The 16879-nt window shown below is 35.5% G+C and overlaps 1 protein-coding gene across 1 annotated transcript in view; it reads left to right on the top strand.

Annotated features, from left to right (window-relative positions):
- Ca-alpha1D (Ca[2+]-channel protein alpha[[1]] subunit D) overlaps positions 1-16879 on the top strand; it is a 6221746-nt gene that overhangs the window by 1036521 nt on the left and 5168346 nt on the right. The gene's annotated exons all lie outside the window — the stretch shown is intronic.

The following is a 16879-nucleotide window of genomic DNA, read 5'->3' as shown; positions in this document are numbered from 1 at the left end:
TTCATTTTCTTCTACATAATATGGTAGGTGTCACAACCATTTTATAAAGTTTTTTCTACAGTTATATTTCGCGTCAATAAAACAACACAATTACCTTACCATGTTTCATCCCTTTTTTCGTATTTGGTATAGAATTATGGCATTTTTTTCATTTTTCGTAATTTTCGATATCGAAAAAGTGGGCGTGGTCATAGTCGGATTTCGTTCATTTTTCATACCAAGATAAAGTGAGTTCAAGTGAGCACGTGAACTAAGTTCATTAAATATATGCCGATTTTTGCTCAAGTTATCGTGTTAACGGCCATGCGGAAGGACAGACGGACGACTGTGTATAAAAACTGGGCGTGGCATCAAGCGATTCCGCCCAATTTCACAGAAAACAGTTAACGTCATAAAATCTATGTCCCTACCAAATTTCAAAAGGATTGGTTAATTTTTGTTCGACTTATGGCGTTAAAAGTATCCTAGGCAAATTAAATGAAAAAGGGCGGAGCCACGCCCATTTTGAAATTTTCTTTTATTTTTGTATTTTGTTGCACCACGTCATTACTGGAGTTGAATGTTGACATAATTTACCTATATACTGTAAAGATATTAAATTTTTTGTTAAAATTTTACTTAAAAAAATTTTTTTTTTAAAAGTGGGCGTGGTCATTCTCCGATTTTGCTAATTTTTATTAAGCGTACATATAGTAATAGGAGTAACGTTCCTGCCAAATTTCATCATGATATCTTCAACGACTGCCAAATTACAGCTTGCAAAATTTTAAATTACCTTCTTTTAAAAGTGGGCGGTGCCACGCCCATTGTCCAAAATTTTACTAATTTTCTATTCTGCGTCATAAGTTCAACTCATCTTCCAAGTTTCGTCGCTTTATCTGTCTTTTGTAATGAATTATCGCACTTTTTCGGTTTTTAGAATTTTTCGATATCGAAAAAGTGGGCGTGGTTATAGTCCGATATCGCTATCTGAGATGAGTGCTCAGGAACCTACATACCAAATTTCATCAAGATACCTCAAAATTTACTCAAGTTATCGTGTTAACGGACGGACGGACGGACGGACATGGCTCAATCAAATTTTTTTTCGATCCTGATTATTTTGATATATTTATTTATTTATTTATTTATTTATTTATTCATATTATAGTCTAGGACAATCAGAACCTCCTTACAGACTATTTACTAATATATCTTAACTAATAAATATAAAATATTCAAATAATTTCATTCAATAGCAGTTTAAACCTAAATTTATTTAATGCAAAATCAATATCTATAGAATACAGCAAATTAAACTCCCTCATTGCCCTAGCAATTGGAGAGTTGGAAGCATAAGTCGTTCTAAATCTATCTAACCAGAAAAAATCGTGACATCGAAGGGTTCGCGATGGTACATTGAACCGTATACGTTCTAAAAGATAGGGCGAGTCAACCGTCCCATTGATGATATCATATAAAAATGTCAATGAAAGCATTGATCTTCTACTCACTAAAGATTTAAGGTTAATTAAAAGACACCTAGAACTGTATGTTGGAACAGGGTCCTGAAAACGCAAAGACCGGAGGGCAAATCGCAAAAATATTTTTTGAATACGCTCAAGTCGGTCTATATGGCAGGCATGGTACGGCCTCCAAATGAAAACAGCATATTCTAGTTTAGACCGCACTAGGGTTGTAAATAAAAGTTTTAAAGTATAAGGATCACTAAAATCCATACTGAAACGGCGAATGAACGCGAGTGTGGAATAAGACTTCGCAATGACATAATTAATCTGACTGTGGAATAGAAACTTCGCATCAAAGACTACACCAAGATCTGATATTTCATCAACAACCCTCAGCGTAGAGTCCCCAATATGATACGAAACAGGAACAACATTTCGAGTTTTAGCAAAGGTAATACCAAAACATTTACTTATATTTAAAAGTAGACGATTCCGTTTACACCAGTCAATTACGTTATCAAGATCAGCTTGGAGCATAGTGGACTCAGATTGAGTCGTGATTGATGCAAAAATTTTCAAGTCATCAGCAAACAATAAGAATTCAGCATAACTGAAACAATGACGTATGTCATTAACAAAGATAACAAATAATAAGGGACCCAACACACTCCCTTGGAGTACACCAGAATTGGCAGTAAACGACCGCGAAGAAATACCATCTACCACAACAACACAGCTACGATCTGCCAAGTAAGATCTCACCCAAGATAGCATACTAGAATGGAAGCCGAAGCTAGCAAGTTTAGATATTAGTAATGAATGGTTGACTTTGTCAAAAGCTTTCGAAAAATCGGTATAGATAGTATCAACTTGCGCCCTCCTATTAAATGAAGAAATACAGTATTCAGAAAATACTGCTAGATTAGTTACAGTTGATCTGCCAGGCATGAATCCATGCTGATTAGGTGAAATCAAGGTCTTTACTGCGAAGAATATTTTATCCTTAACTACAATTTCAAACAATTTCGAGACAGTGGAAAGTTTAGAAATAGGACGGTAGTTGGCAACATTACTTTTATTACCACTCTTGAATATCGGGGTAATAGACGTTACCTTCCAAGCGTTTATGAAATCTCCATTCCTGAGAGATTTATTAAAAATTAATAAGATTGGATACGCAACTGCTGCAATATTTTTAAACAAAAAAGAACAGAACCCATCTACATCCATTTGCACTGACGACTTGATCACCGAGATGCCACAAATGACATCTTCAAGAGTCAGGGACAATTGACCAAAATTAATAGGGGTGTCATTTTCCGTATCTAGTTCCTCGGTGAGAAACGTCCCAGTCTCAAAATTCGCCCCGAAAAAATCAGCAAAGAGGTTGACAGCTTCGCCGAGGGAATACGCAGATTTTCCATTGTAAGAAACTTTAGATGGGATACTTGCACACGACTTTTTAGCCTTAACGTAACGCCAAAAAGATTTAGGGTTTAACTTAATATTCCTTTCAAATTTAGCAACATACTCTTTATGAAGTTTCTTACTCAAAGATTTAAACTTACTTGAGTATAATAAATATTTATCCTTATGATAATGCATCTTCGATAATTTATACCTTTTAAAAAACTTATTCCTTAAATTTTTAAGTCTTTTAAACTTTCTTGTATACCAAGGTATTTTGTAACATTTCCTTTTCACTCGAGGAATTAAAGTGGAGCAAATTTCATTGACTTTAACTTTGAAAAGATCAAAGCATTCATTTACACTCTTCCCAGAAAATATAGTATCCCAATCATGCAAATTGATGGAAGTCTATATCTATCTCGATTCCTTTATATATGTACAACCAACCGTTATCCAATCAAACTTAATAAACTCTGTGAGCTCTGCTCAACTGAGTATAATAATGACACTTTAATCCCATCTAGAATAGGCAAAAATTTCTCAGTAACATAGAGAATAGCAAATCATAAATAATAAGAAAATAAAAATACACAAAAATAGACTTAAATTAGTAGAATAAGAAAATGTTCAACCTACAAACATAAAATACAAAAGTAGAATTAATTTATAAAAATAGAATGCTCATGCATTTGGAGAAAAAAAGGGAGATGTAGTGTAAACAGCCAACAATTTAATGCCAAATATTTAAATCAGTCTAATATTCTACCCTGCTACAAAAATAGTCTAAATGTTCATCAACACATAAATATGCATTTGATAATTTATGCTGACATAGCCATTAAAACAGGTGTGTGTACAACACACAACCAAACAAATTTGAATTCCAGCAAATTTGCAAGGTTTGCATTTCCCATAGAAGTCGCAGCTCAACACAGATGTGTAGGTACATATTTTGTGTCGAGTTTTATGTAGGTATGTAAGTATGTATGCTTAAGGTAGATATGCATGTAAGTATGTATGCTTAAATGTAAATATGTATGTAAGAATATGTTTAGAATAATTTAATATAAATAAGCTGAAATATTTGAATAAAGATACATTCGGAATTCACTCATCAACGCCACAACTCTTTTTTATTACATTTTAATATTTTATAGCTCCTACGTAAGCCCAAACGCCAGACACACGACTCAGTTACGAAGTGGGCGTGCGAACCAGAGTCAAACAACAAACGAGATTGTTGAAAGCGACCAGAATAATCTCGTACCTTAACGAGAGCAGTAGCCAACAATACAGTTTTGTTCCCTGGTAGCGGATCAGCATTCGTGTCTAAACACGAAGGCACACATTCAGTGGCGAGGTTATCGGTCGAAAAAGCGATTGCGGAAAGAGCCATGGTGCTATTCCCTCTAGTGTTATCTGCGGCGGCGTAGTTCGATGTTGTTTGCTGGTTTTCGGCGGCTTCGGTACTGTTGGTTGCTGCTGGCGTTCCATGTAATAGCGTGTGATGGCGTTGGCAACACTTGCGGCATGACGAAGAACTGTTGCACGAGGTTTATAATTCCCCGAACCTAGGTAATTTATGCAAAGATGTGACTGCTTAACAAACTTTGATCTAGAGGTAGGATCAAGGCTGATGAATTTTGTGTTGGGATCAGATATAGCACGGAAAGCTTTGGTATGTTTGTTACCTGTATTTGGTTTACTTGGTTGTAATGGCGCTGCTGCTGACAGCATAGACAGTGATGTACATCGAGTCTCCAGAAATGTTGTTAGCTCCTCAAATGTTGGCGGTGCATCAGTCAAAAGCGAAAGCTCCACTGCTTCCTTGTTTCAAAAGATAATTTACCTACTATTTCATGAACGAGCCAGTCGTCCCAGAAATCAACATGGCGGGCTAATGACTTGAGTTCACGAATATGCTGCTGATATGGTTTCAGAACTGCTTTAATTGCACTGACGGTGTCACTTGTCGCTTTGCGGACATCGGCCATTGCCTTGAAATGCGATTCGAAGATAACTCGCATAATGTTGAACTGGGACTTGAGCAAGCCCCATGCCTCCTTATAATTGGCGTCACAGATTTTGAAACCGCTGACCACCTTCAACGCTTCCCCTTTAAACAACTCCGTAAATAATGCATTTTCTGCCCGTCCGGCAGTGCAGCATTACCAACAACAAGTGAGCAAAAGGAATCATAAAGCTGATCCACTCAGTTGAATCGCCCGAAAAAGATGGTAGCTTCATTTTTGGTAAACGAATGGAGGCAGAAACTGTTGTAGAATGGGTTGCATTGTGACTTGGAGATTCTAAACGACATTTGCGAACACGATTAAAATTAGCTAGGGCCGATGCGTACCAAGTTTCGGCCTGAGTCCGTGTGCTCTGAACTGTAGTGTTTTCTGTACCACATGAATTGTCCTCCTCATCTTGTGCAGCGTTGAATCGAGCCCATTGCTCATTCAAGAGTTGCAAATAACTTTCAACTTGATCGATGTCTACAGTTAATGCAACATCCGTGCTTTTGGTCATATAACGTTTGATTGCATTGAGTGCGAAATCGCGGGTTTTTACAAAGGAGGACATACTTTTTGATTGTTGTTAGGTATTCGAAGAAGTGTATGTTCGGCCGGGGTGCGTTTGCTACTGGAGGTAGGTGGGCCCACCGGGGTCGATCTCAATGGGAATATGCGTATAGAAGACAGAAATAAGCAAATAGACGAGATTTCTCGTTATAATATATATGATTTATTGGGTAAATGTAGAACTATCAACGGTTACAATATTACCTGAATAAACGTAAAAAATACGGTAGAGATCGCTGGCGGCAGATGTGTGCAGAACAGCTGCTAAAATCCAAGAGGCGGGTTGTATCGAAAACACTAACCGTTGACCCGCAAAATCCTCCGTTTTGGAGGGGAAAGGCACCCACATATCAACCCCGATATGCATATGCATGAGTGCTGACCAAAGGCACCCATACACGTGCATGTAGATGCATGCACATGCACATGGCGGTGATGGTGTGGGTGGTTATAAATTAAGTCCAGTATCGAATTGCAGAGTTGCATTAGGGGGATCGCAATCAGATGCGGAAAAGTTAGGCATCCTGCCTAAAGAGTGTATGTCATTCTATTCGTAGAATGCCGATTGTAATGTTTGCGGATAAAAGAAAATCGAAATCTAGGTTGCAGTGCCCAGTTAGCGGCACCAGATAGAATTTACTACCAATTGAAACGGCAGCAGGTTGAATTCTGTTCTTTATTAAAAAGTTGTTTTCTTTTATACACAATTTCTATGAGCTAAAATACTTACTTACACTAATACATACAAACTAAGTACTACACACATATATATTCAATTCAGTTCCCTGGGAACTGCATTCTAAGCATAATTAAAATTGGCTGTGGAATGTGCAACGCAAGCATAAATGAATCATGTTAATAATTTTTAAAGGCTTGTCGCGAGCAAGCTCTAAACAGTGACATACTAAAGCTCAGGTTACCGTATGATGCACGGTGTACAAAATATATGTTTGTACAAATGAATGAATGTGTCAATAGAATCTCATGCCGTACCAAAGCGATCCAAAATATACGTATGTACAATTGTATGAATATGTATATAAGAGTCAATATATTTTAACACATTCCAAAACGGGTTGAAATATATGTTGTACAAATGATGGAATAACTTAATGAGTAAATGCTACACCATCCGCCTTTGAAAGAGTAGACATATATAATTTTGTGCACGAATTATCTATGGCTACTCAAGTTAGGTTAATAGGTTTGAATCCGTTTGTGCTTACTTTGCTTGTTGGGGTTTTTTTTTTTGATTTCCAAAGAATAGTTTACATTTGTTTTTTTTTCTCTTTTGTTTTGTTTATTATTGTATTTTTCTTTTGCATACAATAGAAATTTTCTTCATGTTTATAAAGTTAAAGTGCTCTTATTCTATAAGTTTAAGTCTATTATTACAGTATTACACTTTTCTTATTTTTATTAGTTTGATTTATGTTTTCTATGTTTCTATTTTCTACATTGTTTTTATCGATCTTTTCTACCTTATAGGGAATTAATGTAAAATTATTGTTTTCATCGATATTTACTACTCTAAAGGATCCTTTATACCTTCTATCTAACTTATGCCCTGATTCATTTTTTACTAACACTAAATTTCCTAAATTTATTACTTTGTATTGTGTTTTCCAGTCATAACTCATTTCTTGTTTTTCCTTAGCCTGTTTTACTAACTTATATGCTCTATCTTGCGCTATTTGTAACCTATACTTAATTTCTTTGTCGTAAGCCTCATAATTGTATAATGGGCTTACTGTGTTTTCTCTTAAAAATTCGTAAGTCTGGACAATAATTATGAACTGTAGATGGGGTAGTATTGTAACAATACGCAAAATATTTAAGATATTCATCCCAATCATTTTTGTCAATGGATATGTAGGAACGTAGGTATTCATTGCATGTTCTATGACTACGTTCAACTGTGCCTAAAGTTTGATGGTGGTAAGATGTTGGTGTTTTATGGTTTATTTTTAGAAGCTTGCATAATTCTTCAAATAAGCTATTTTTATATTCGCTTCCCGTATCCGTTATAATTGTCTTCATACAGCCATAAACTAGGATAAAATTTTCGAATATCGCTTTGGCTATTGTTTTTGCGTGTTTGCTGGGTATTGGTATTGCAACGAAATACTTAGTCAAGTCACATACTATAGTAACTGCATATTCATTTCCATTTTCCGTTATGGGAAGAGGGCCTATCGTATCTATTTGTACTGTGTCGAACGCTTTTGTGGGCATTTCGGTTATAGTCATGGGCTTTTCAAATTTTTAATCAGTTTATTTTTATTACTATTATTATTATTCTGTTGTATTTTCTGATATCATTTTTATTCTTTCCAATAGTATTTTTGTTTTTTTTTTTATTTGTCATGCGATTTATTCCTGGGTGGCCACCAAAAACAGGATCGTCATGAAATTTGTGAAGAATTTCTTTAATTTTTTCATTATTTGTCACATGCATAACTTCTGGAGTTAATGCTATAATTAAATTTTTGAGAACTTTGGTACCAATTTCTTTAAATGTGTATATCCGGGTATAATTATCTTTAAACAATTTGTCTCCTAAGGACAACTGTATTTTTCTAATTCCTAAATTGCCGGCTTCTTTCATAAGCCTGGCAAAGAATTGACCTAAGCCAATCTTCGCTTCAACAATTAGATTTTTTATATTAATTTTTCTACAAATTTTCTTTCCTTTTTTGAAACGTAATTTCGGAGGATCGAAAACGAGCTGGACTAGTCTCTTTACTTCACATTTATTTAGCGCTTCAAATATTATTGGGTTCTCTTTGTGACTTTTTATTTCTTCATTTTTACTACTAGACTGTTTATTGTTATGATTTTTGTTAGTTTCCGACCTAGTCGTAACTTTTAGTATTTTACACGCTTCTACCGATATTTGTTTTAGTTCTTTAATATCTATGCGTGATAACGCGTCGGCTACATAGTTTTCTTTACCTGCGATATACTCCACCTCGAAATCATATTCTTCCAGATCTAATCTGATTCGAGTTAACTTTGATGGCGGATTTTTCAGCGAAAATAAAAATGTTAAGGGTCTGTGGTCTGTTTTGCCCAAAAATTTTCTACCGTCAATGTATGGTCTAAAATAGGTTATGGCCCAATGAATGGCCGCTAATTCCTTCTCAATTGTTGCTTTATTAATTTCTCCTTTAGATAATGATAGTGATGCATAGGCAATTGGCAGTTGTTTTCCTTCATACTCTTGGCTTAATACTGCTCCGCAAGCATATCCACTTGCGTCAGTTGTTATACAAAATTGTTTATTGAAATCGGGATATTGTAGGATATTAGGGCTTATTAACGCAGCTTTCAAATAGTCAAAGTATTTTTTGCAATCCTCTGTCCAGTCGAAAACTACATTTTTCTTGCAAAGTCTTGTTATTATTCTAGAATATTCTGCAAAATTTGGGATAAATCTTCTGTAATAATTGCAAAATGCGACGAATCTCTTCGCCTCATCTGCGTTTTTCGTTGGGTAATTTTTAACTGTATCGAATTTACTGGGATCTGGCAAAATTCCTTTGCTTGTGCATTTATGACCAAGGTAAGTTACTTCTTGGTTGAAAAATAAACATTTATCAGGATGTAATTTTAAATTATATTTTCTACAAGTTGCGAAAACATCTCGTAAATTTTTATACTCAGTTGAGCAGAGCTCACAGAGTATATTAACTTTGATTGGATAACGGGTGGTTGTACAGGTATAAAGGAATCGAGATATATATAGACTTCCATATATCAAAATCATCAGTATCGAAAAAAAATTTTATTGAGCCATGTCCGTCCGTCCGTCCGCCCGTTAACACGATAACTTGAGTAAATTTTGTGGTATCTTAACGAAATTTGGTATGTAGGTTCCTGGACACTCATCTCAGATTTAAAATGAACGATATCGGACTATAACCACGCCCACTTTTTCGATATCGAAAATTTCGAAAAATCGAAAAAGTGCGAAATTGATTACCAAAGACGGATAAAGCGATGAAACTTGGTAGGTGGGTTGAACTTATGACGCAGAATAGAAAATAAATAAATTTTGGACAATGGGCGTGGCACCGCCCACTTTTAAAAGAAGGTAATTTAGAAGTTTTCCAAGCTGTAATTTGACAGTCGTTGAAGATATCATGATGAAATTTGGCAGGAACGTTACCTGTATTACCATATGTATGCTCAATAAAAATTAACAAAATCGGAGAACGACCACGCATACTTAAAAAAAAAATTTTTTTTAAAGTGAAATTTTTACAAAAAATTTAATATCTTTACAGTATATAAGTAAATTATGTCAACATTCTACTCCAGTAATGATATGGTGCAACAAAATACAAAAACAAAAGAAAATTTCAAAATGGGCGTGGCTCCGCCCTTTTTCATTTGATTTGTCTAGGATAGATTTAATGCCATAAGTCGAACAAATATTTACCAATCCTTGTGAAATTTGGTACGCGCTTAGATTCTAGGACGATAACTGTTTTCTGTGAAAAAGGGCGAAATCGGTTGAAGCCACGCCCAGTTTTTATACACAGTAGATCGTCTGTCCTTCCGCTCGGCCGTTAACACGATAACTTGAGCAAAAATCGATATATCTTTACTAAAATCAGTTCACATAATTATCTGAACACACTTTGTATTCGTATAAAAAATGGCCGAAATCCGACTACGACCACGCCCACTTTTTCGATTTCGAAAATTACGAAAAATGAAAAAAAAGCCATAATTCTATACCAAATAGGAAACAAGGAATGAAAATTGGTAATTGCATTGGTTTATTGACGCAAAATATAACTTTAGAAAAAAACTTTGTAAAATGGGTGTGACACCTACCATATTAAGTAGAAGAAAATGAAAAAGTTCTGCAGGGCGAAATCGAAAGCCCTTGGAATCATGGCAGGAATACTGTTCGTGGTATTACATATATAAATAAATTAGTGGTACCCGACAGATGATGTTCTGGGTCACCCTGGTCCACATTTTGGTCGAAATCTCGAAAACGCCTTCACATATACAACTACCACAACTCCCTTTTAAAATTCTTATTAATACCTTTAATTTGCACCCATATTGTACAAACACATTATAGAGTCACCCCTGGTCCACCTTTATGGCGATATATCGAAAAGGCGTTCACCTATAGAACTAAGGCCCACTCCCTTTTAAAATACTCATTATCACCTTTCGTTTGATACTCATAATGTACAAACGCATTCTATAGCCAACCCTGGTCCACCTTTATAACGATATCCCGAAAAGGCGTCCACCTATAGAACTAAGGCCCACTCCCTTTTAAAATACCTATTAACACCTTTCATTTGATACCCATATCGTACAAACAAATTCTAGAGTCACCCCTGGTCCACCTTTATGGCGATATCTCGAAAGGCGTCCACCTATAGAACTAAGGCCCACTCCCTTTTAAAATACTCATTAACACCTTTCATTTGATACCCATATCGTACAAACAAATTCTAGAGTCACCCCTGGTCCACCTTTATATCGATATTTCGAAAAGCCGTCCACCTATAGAACTAAGGCCCACTCCCTTTTAAAATACTCATTACCACCTTTCGTTTGATACCCATATTGTATAAACGCAATCTAGAGTCATCCCTGGTCCACCTTTATGGCGATATCTCGAAAAGGCGTCCACCTATAGAACCAAGGCCCACTCCATTTTAAAGTACTCATTAACACCTTTCATTTGATACCCATATCTTACAAACAACTTCTAGTGTGACCCCTCGTCCACCTTTATGACGATATCTCGAAAATGCGTCCACCTATAGAACTAAGGCCCACTCCATTTTAAAATACTCATTAACACCTTCCATTTGATACCCATATCGTACAAACAAATTCTAGAGTCACCCCTGGTCCACCTTTATGGCGATATCTCGAAAATGCATGCACCTATAGAACTAAGGCCCACTCCATTTTAAAATACTCATTAACACCTTCCATTTGATACCCATATCGTACAAACAAATTCTAGAGTCACCCCTGGTCCACCTTTATGGCGATATCTCGAAAATGCGTCCACCTATAGAACTAAGGCCCACTCCATTTTAAAATACTCATTAACACCTTTCATTTGATACCCATATCGTACAAACAAATTCTAGTGTGACCCTTGGTCCACCTCTATGGCGATATCTCGAAAATGCGTCCACCTATAGAACTAAGGCCCACTCCATTTTCAAATACTCATTAACACCTTCCATTTGATACCCATATCGTACAAACAAATTCTAGAGTCACCCCTGGTCCACCTTTATGGCGATATCTCGAAAATGCGTCCACCTATAGAACTAAGGCCCACTCCATTTTAAAATACTCATCAACACCTTTCTTTTCATGCCCATATCGTACAAACAAATTCTAGAGTCACCCCTGGCCACCTTTATGGCGATATCTCGAAAAGGCGTCCACCTATAGAACGCCCTTTTAAAATATTCATTAACACCTTTCATTTGATACCCATATCGTACAAATAACACATTCCAGGTTTACCCTAGGTTCATTTTACTACATGGTGATTTTCCCTTATTTTGTCTCCATAGCTCTCAACTGAGTATGTAATGTTCGGTTACACCCGAACTTAGCCTTCCTTACTTGTTAATCATATGATTTTAGGAGTATCCTAATACGACTAAATCGTCCATGTATAGGAATGCTTGTGAAGGTTTTAAGCCTGCAAATGCTAATGTCATCATTCTTTGGAATGAGTTCGGTGCTACTTTAAGGCAATTCGGTAATCTTTTAAAACGATAAGTACCATTATATAAGGATGTGATATCTCTTGACCCTTCGCTGAGTTCAATCTGATGAAATCCAGATATTAAATCTAAGCATGAACAAGTAAGGAAGGTTAAGTTTGGGTGTAACCCAATATTACATACTCAGTTGAGAGCTATGGTGACAACATAAGGGAAAATAACCATGTAGGAAAATGAACCGAGGGAAACCCTGGAATGTGTTTGTATGACATGTGTATCAAATGACAGGCATTAAAGAGTATTTTATGAGAGAGTGGGCCGTAGTTCTATAGGTGGACGCCATTTAGAGATATAGCCATAAAGGTGGATCAGGGTTGACTCTAGAATGCGTTTGTACGATATGGGTATCAAATGAAAGGTGTTAATGAGTATTTTAAAAGGGAGTAATCCTTAGTTCCATAGGTGGACGCCGTTTCGAGATATCGCCACAAAGGTGGACCAGGGGTGACCCTAGAATTCGTTTGTACAATATGGGCATCAAACGAATGGTGTTAATGAGTATTTTAAAAGGTAGTGGGCCTTAGTTCTATAGGTGGATGCCGTTTCGAAATATCGCCATAAAGGTGGACCAGGGGTGACCCTAGAATGAGTTTGTACGATATGGGTATCAATTTAAAGGTACTAATGAGGGTTTTATAAGGGAGTGGTGGTTGTTGTATAGGTGGTCACATTTTCGAAATATCGCCATAAAGGTGGACCAGGGGTGACTCTAGAATGCGTTTGTACGATATGGGTATCAAATGAAAGGTGTTAATGAGTATTTTAAAAGGGAGTATTCCTTAGTTCCATACGTGGACGCCGTTTCGAGATATCGCTGTAAAGGTGGACCAGGGGTGACCCTAGAATTTGTTTGTAAAATATGGGCATCAAACGAAAGGTGTTAATGAGTATTTTAAAAGGGAGTGGGCCTTAGTTCTATAGGTGGACGCCGTTTCGAAATATTGCCATAAAGGTGGACCAGAGGTGACTCTAGAATGTGTTTGTATGATATGGGTATCAATTTAAAGGTATTAATGAGGGTTTTAAATGGGAGTGGTGCTTGTTGTATAGGTGGTCGCATTTTTGAGATATCGCCATAAAGGTGGACCAGAGGTGACCCTAGAATTTGTTTGTACAATATGGGTATAAAAAGAAAGGTGTTAATGAGTATTTTAAAAGGGAGTGGGCCTTAGTTCTATAGGTGGACGCCGTTTCGAGATATCGCCATAAAGGTGGACCAGGGGTGACCCTAGAATTTGTTTGTACAATATGGGTATCAAAAGAAAGATGTTAATGAGTATTTTAAAAGGGATTAATCCTTAGTTCCATAGGTGGACGCCGTTTCGAGATATCGCCATAAAGGTGGAGCAGGGGTGACCCTAGAATTTGTTTGTACAATATGGGTGTCAAAAGAAAGGTGTTAATGAGTTTTTTGAAAGGGAGTAATCCTTAGTTCCATAGGTGGACGCCGTTTCGAGATATCGCCATAAAGGTGGGCCAGGGGTGACTCTAGAATTCTTTTGTGCAATATGGGTATCAAACGAAAGGAGTTAATGAGTATTTTAAAAGGGAGTGTGCCTTAGTTCTATAGGTGGACGCCTTTTCGGGGTATCACAATAAAGGTGGACCAGGGGTGACTCTAGACTTTGTTTGTACAATATGGGTATCAAATGAAAGGTGTTAATAGTATTTTTAAAATGGAGTGGGCCTTCGTTCTATAGGTGGTCGCCTTTTCGAGATATCGCCATAAAGGGGGACCAGGGGTGACTTTAGAATATTTTTGTATGATATGGGTATCAAATGAAAGGTGTTAATGAGTATTTTAAAAGGGCGTTGGGCTTAGTTATATAGGTGGACGCCTTTTCGAGATATCGCCATAAAGGTGGACCAGGGGTGACTCTAGAATGAGTTTGTACGATATGGGTATCAAGTTAAAGGTATTAATGAGAGTTTTAAAAGGGAGTGGTGGTAGTTGTATATGTGAAGGCGTTTTCCAGATATCGACCAAAATGTGGACCAGGGTGCCCCAGAACATCATCTGTTGGATACCGCTAATTTATTTATATATGTACTACCTGCCAAGATTTTAAGGGTTTTTTATTTCGCTCTGCAGAACTTTTCATTTTCTTCTACTTAATATGGCAGGTGTCACAACCATTTTATAAAGTTTTTTCTAAAGTTATATTTCGCGACAATAAAACAATCCAATTACCTTACCATGTTTCATCCCTTTTTTCGTATTTGGTATAGAATTATGGCATTTTTTTCATTTTTCGTAATTTTCGATATCGAAAAAGTGGGCGTGGTCATAGTCGGATTTTTTTCATTTTTCATACCAAGATAAAGTGAGTTCAAGTAAGCACGTGAACTAAGTTCATTAAAGATATGTCGTTTTTTGCTCAAGTTATCGTGTTAACGGTCATGCGGAAGTACAGACGGACGACTGTGTATAAAAACTGGGCGTGGCATCAACCGATTTCGCCCATTTTCACAGAAAACAGTTAGCGTCATAAAATCTATGCCCCTACCAAATTTCAAAAGGATTGGTTAATTTTTGTTCGACTTATGGCGTTAAAAGTATCCTAGACAAATTAAATGAAAAAGGGCGGAGCCACGCCCATTTTGAAATTTTCTTTTATTTTTGTATTTTGTTGCACCATATCATTATTGGAGTTGAATGTGGACATAATTTACATATATACTGTAAAGATATTGAATTTTTTGTTAAAATTTTACTTTAAAAAAAAAATTTTTTTTAAAGTGGGCGTGGTCCTTCTCCGATTTTGCTAATTTTTACTAAGCGTACATATAGAAATAGCAGTAACGTTCCTGCCAAATTTCATCATGATATCTTCTACGACTGCCAAATTACAGCTTGCAAAATTTTTAAATTACCTTCTTTTAAAAGTGGGCGGTGCCACGCCCATTGTCCAAAATTTTACTAATTTTCTGTTCTGCGTCACAAGTTCAACTCATCTACCAAGTTTCATCGCTTTATCTGTCTTTTGTAATGAATATTTTTTAATGAAACCTAGTACCAATATTCGAAAAAGGTTCGGTGTTAGCAACAGGCCAAATACATTAAATTGGATCTCTATCATAAAGTTAAAGTTAAAGTTAGAGTTAAATTTAAAGTTAAAGTTAAAGTGAAAGTTAAAGTTTCATTAGATATATTGGCCGGCGATTTCAACATCAATTTCGCTGATAAAAAATCAGAGTGGTCGACAAGTTTTCTTTTTGAAAAATTCAATTTGAAAATAAATAATGATCCAAAAGAATCCACAACAAAATATGGGACTACCATTGACGCGGTATTTTCAAGATATTTAGAGGATATCAAGTCTCAAACGTATGTTTCCTATTTCAGTTACCATAAACCTACAATTTCAATTATAAATATTCCTGAATAACCTATGTATGTACATAACTTGTAAGATAATAATAAAAAATTTTTAACCAATATTAAGTTCTCATTTATTCAATAAAAGTAAAAAATTAGTTTTCTTATCGGTCACCACGCTTAAAAAGTGTAACTTGAATTAATATCCAAGACAAAAGTTGAATTAATATCAAAGAAAACAAAATGTTGCATAAATATTATAATTGCATAAGTTGATAATATGCAATAGCTTTACCGCGGCAGTCCCCGAGTGCCACACGTCCTTTTAATTTAATTTGTTGTATTCCTTTTTCTTTTTGTATGAAGATTTTCATATTTTTTTTTCTTTTCTTATATAGATTTCGGTTTTTATTTTATACATATATATTTATTTTATTTAAAGGTGTTTAAAAAGCCAAGAACAATTTGATTTAACTATTGAATTGAACTGAAATAATTTTACAAATTATTTCTCCTTTTATAAGTTATTTTACATTCGTTATTTTTTACAAAACTTAAAAGCTATTATGTTTAAATATTAAAATTAATTTTTTTGTTGGTTTTTTGGCCTTTAGTTTGTAAAAATGTTTGTAAATTGTCGAGCTCGAGGCCATACAATATTAAATAACAAACAAAGAAAACTGTTTATTTGTATATGTTATATATTGTCGTTTTTTATTTATCGATATTTCGACTTCAATTAGAAGTCATCTTCAGGACTAGAAATACAAAAATACAAGTATTATAATAAAAAACATAAAAGTACATGTATACATTTGACTTACATCGTTGGATGTACCAGATCGACTAATTTAAAATTTGATATGACAAAAACGAAAATAAACATAAAAAGTAAACAAATAAAGAACTGTAATTATAAACAAAATTCTTAACTAACAACAATATAGCACAAAAAGTTAAACTGTGAGCAACACCCATAGCATAAGTATGTATTAAATTCCCACCAGGTAAATGTTTTTGTATAACACCCTCAGCATTAATTTTTGCAATTTTGCTTTACCAATTGTCGGTATGCGTGAGCGCATTGGTCTGTGTCTGACTTAAAATTCATTCTTTTATCGTTGGGTGTGCCGATGATGTGAAGCATCTCCAAAATATAGCGTTTCGTATAATGTTTTTCTTGTTGTAGAATTTCTACCTCATCGAAATCCGGAGAGTGTCCAGTTGTTTTGCAATGCTGAGTGAGGGCCGTTTTGTTATCATTAGTGTGGTCCCTATTTTTTATGTTTGATTTGTGAGCGGAAATCCTTGTCTTTAGTTTGG

Source organism: Eurosta solidaginis, chromosome X, assembly GCF_040869045.1.
Source record: "Eurosta solidaginis isolate ZX-2024a chromosome X, ASM4086904v1, whole genome shotgun sequence".
In the NCBI taxonomy this organism is placed as follows: Eukaryota; Metazoa; Arthropoda; class Insecta; order Diptera; family Tephritidae; genus Eurosta; species Eurosta solidaginis.
This window is presented reverse-complemented; position numbering and strand designations above follow the sequence as displayed.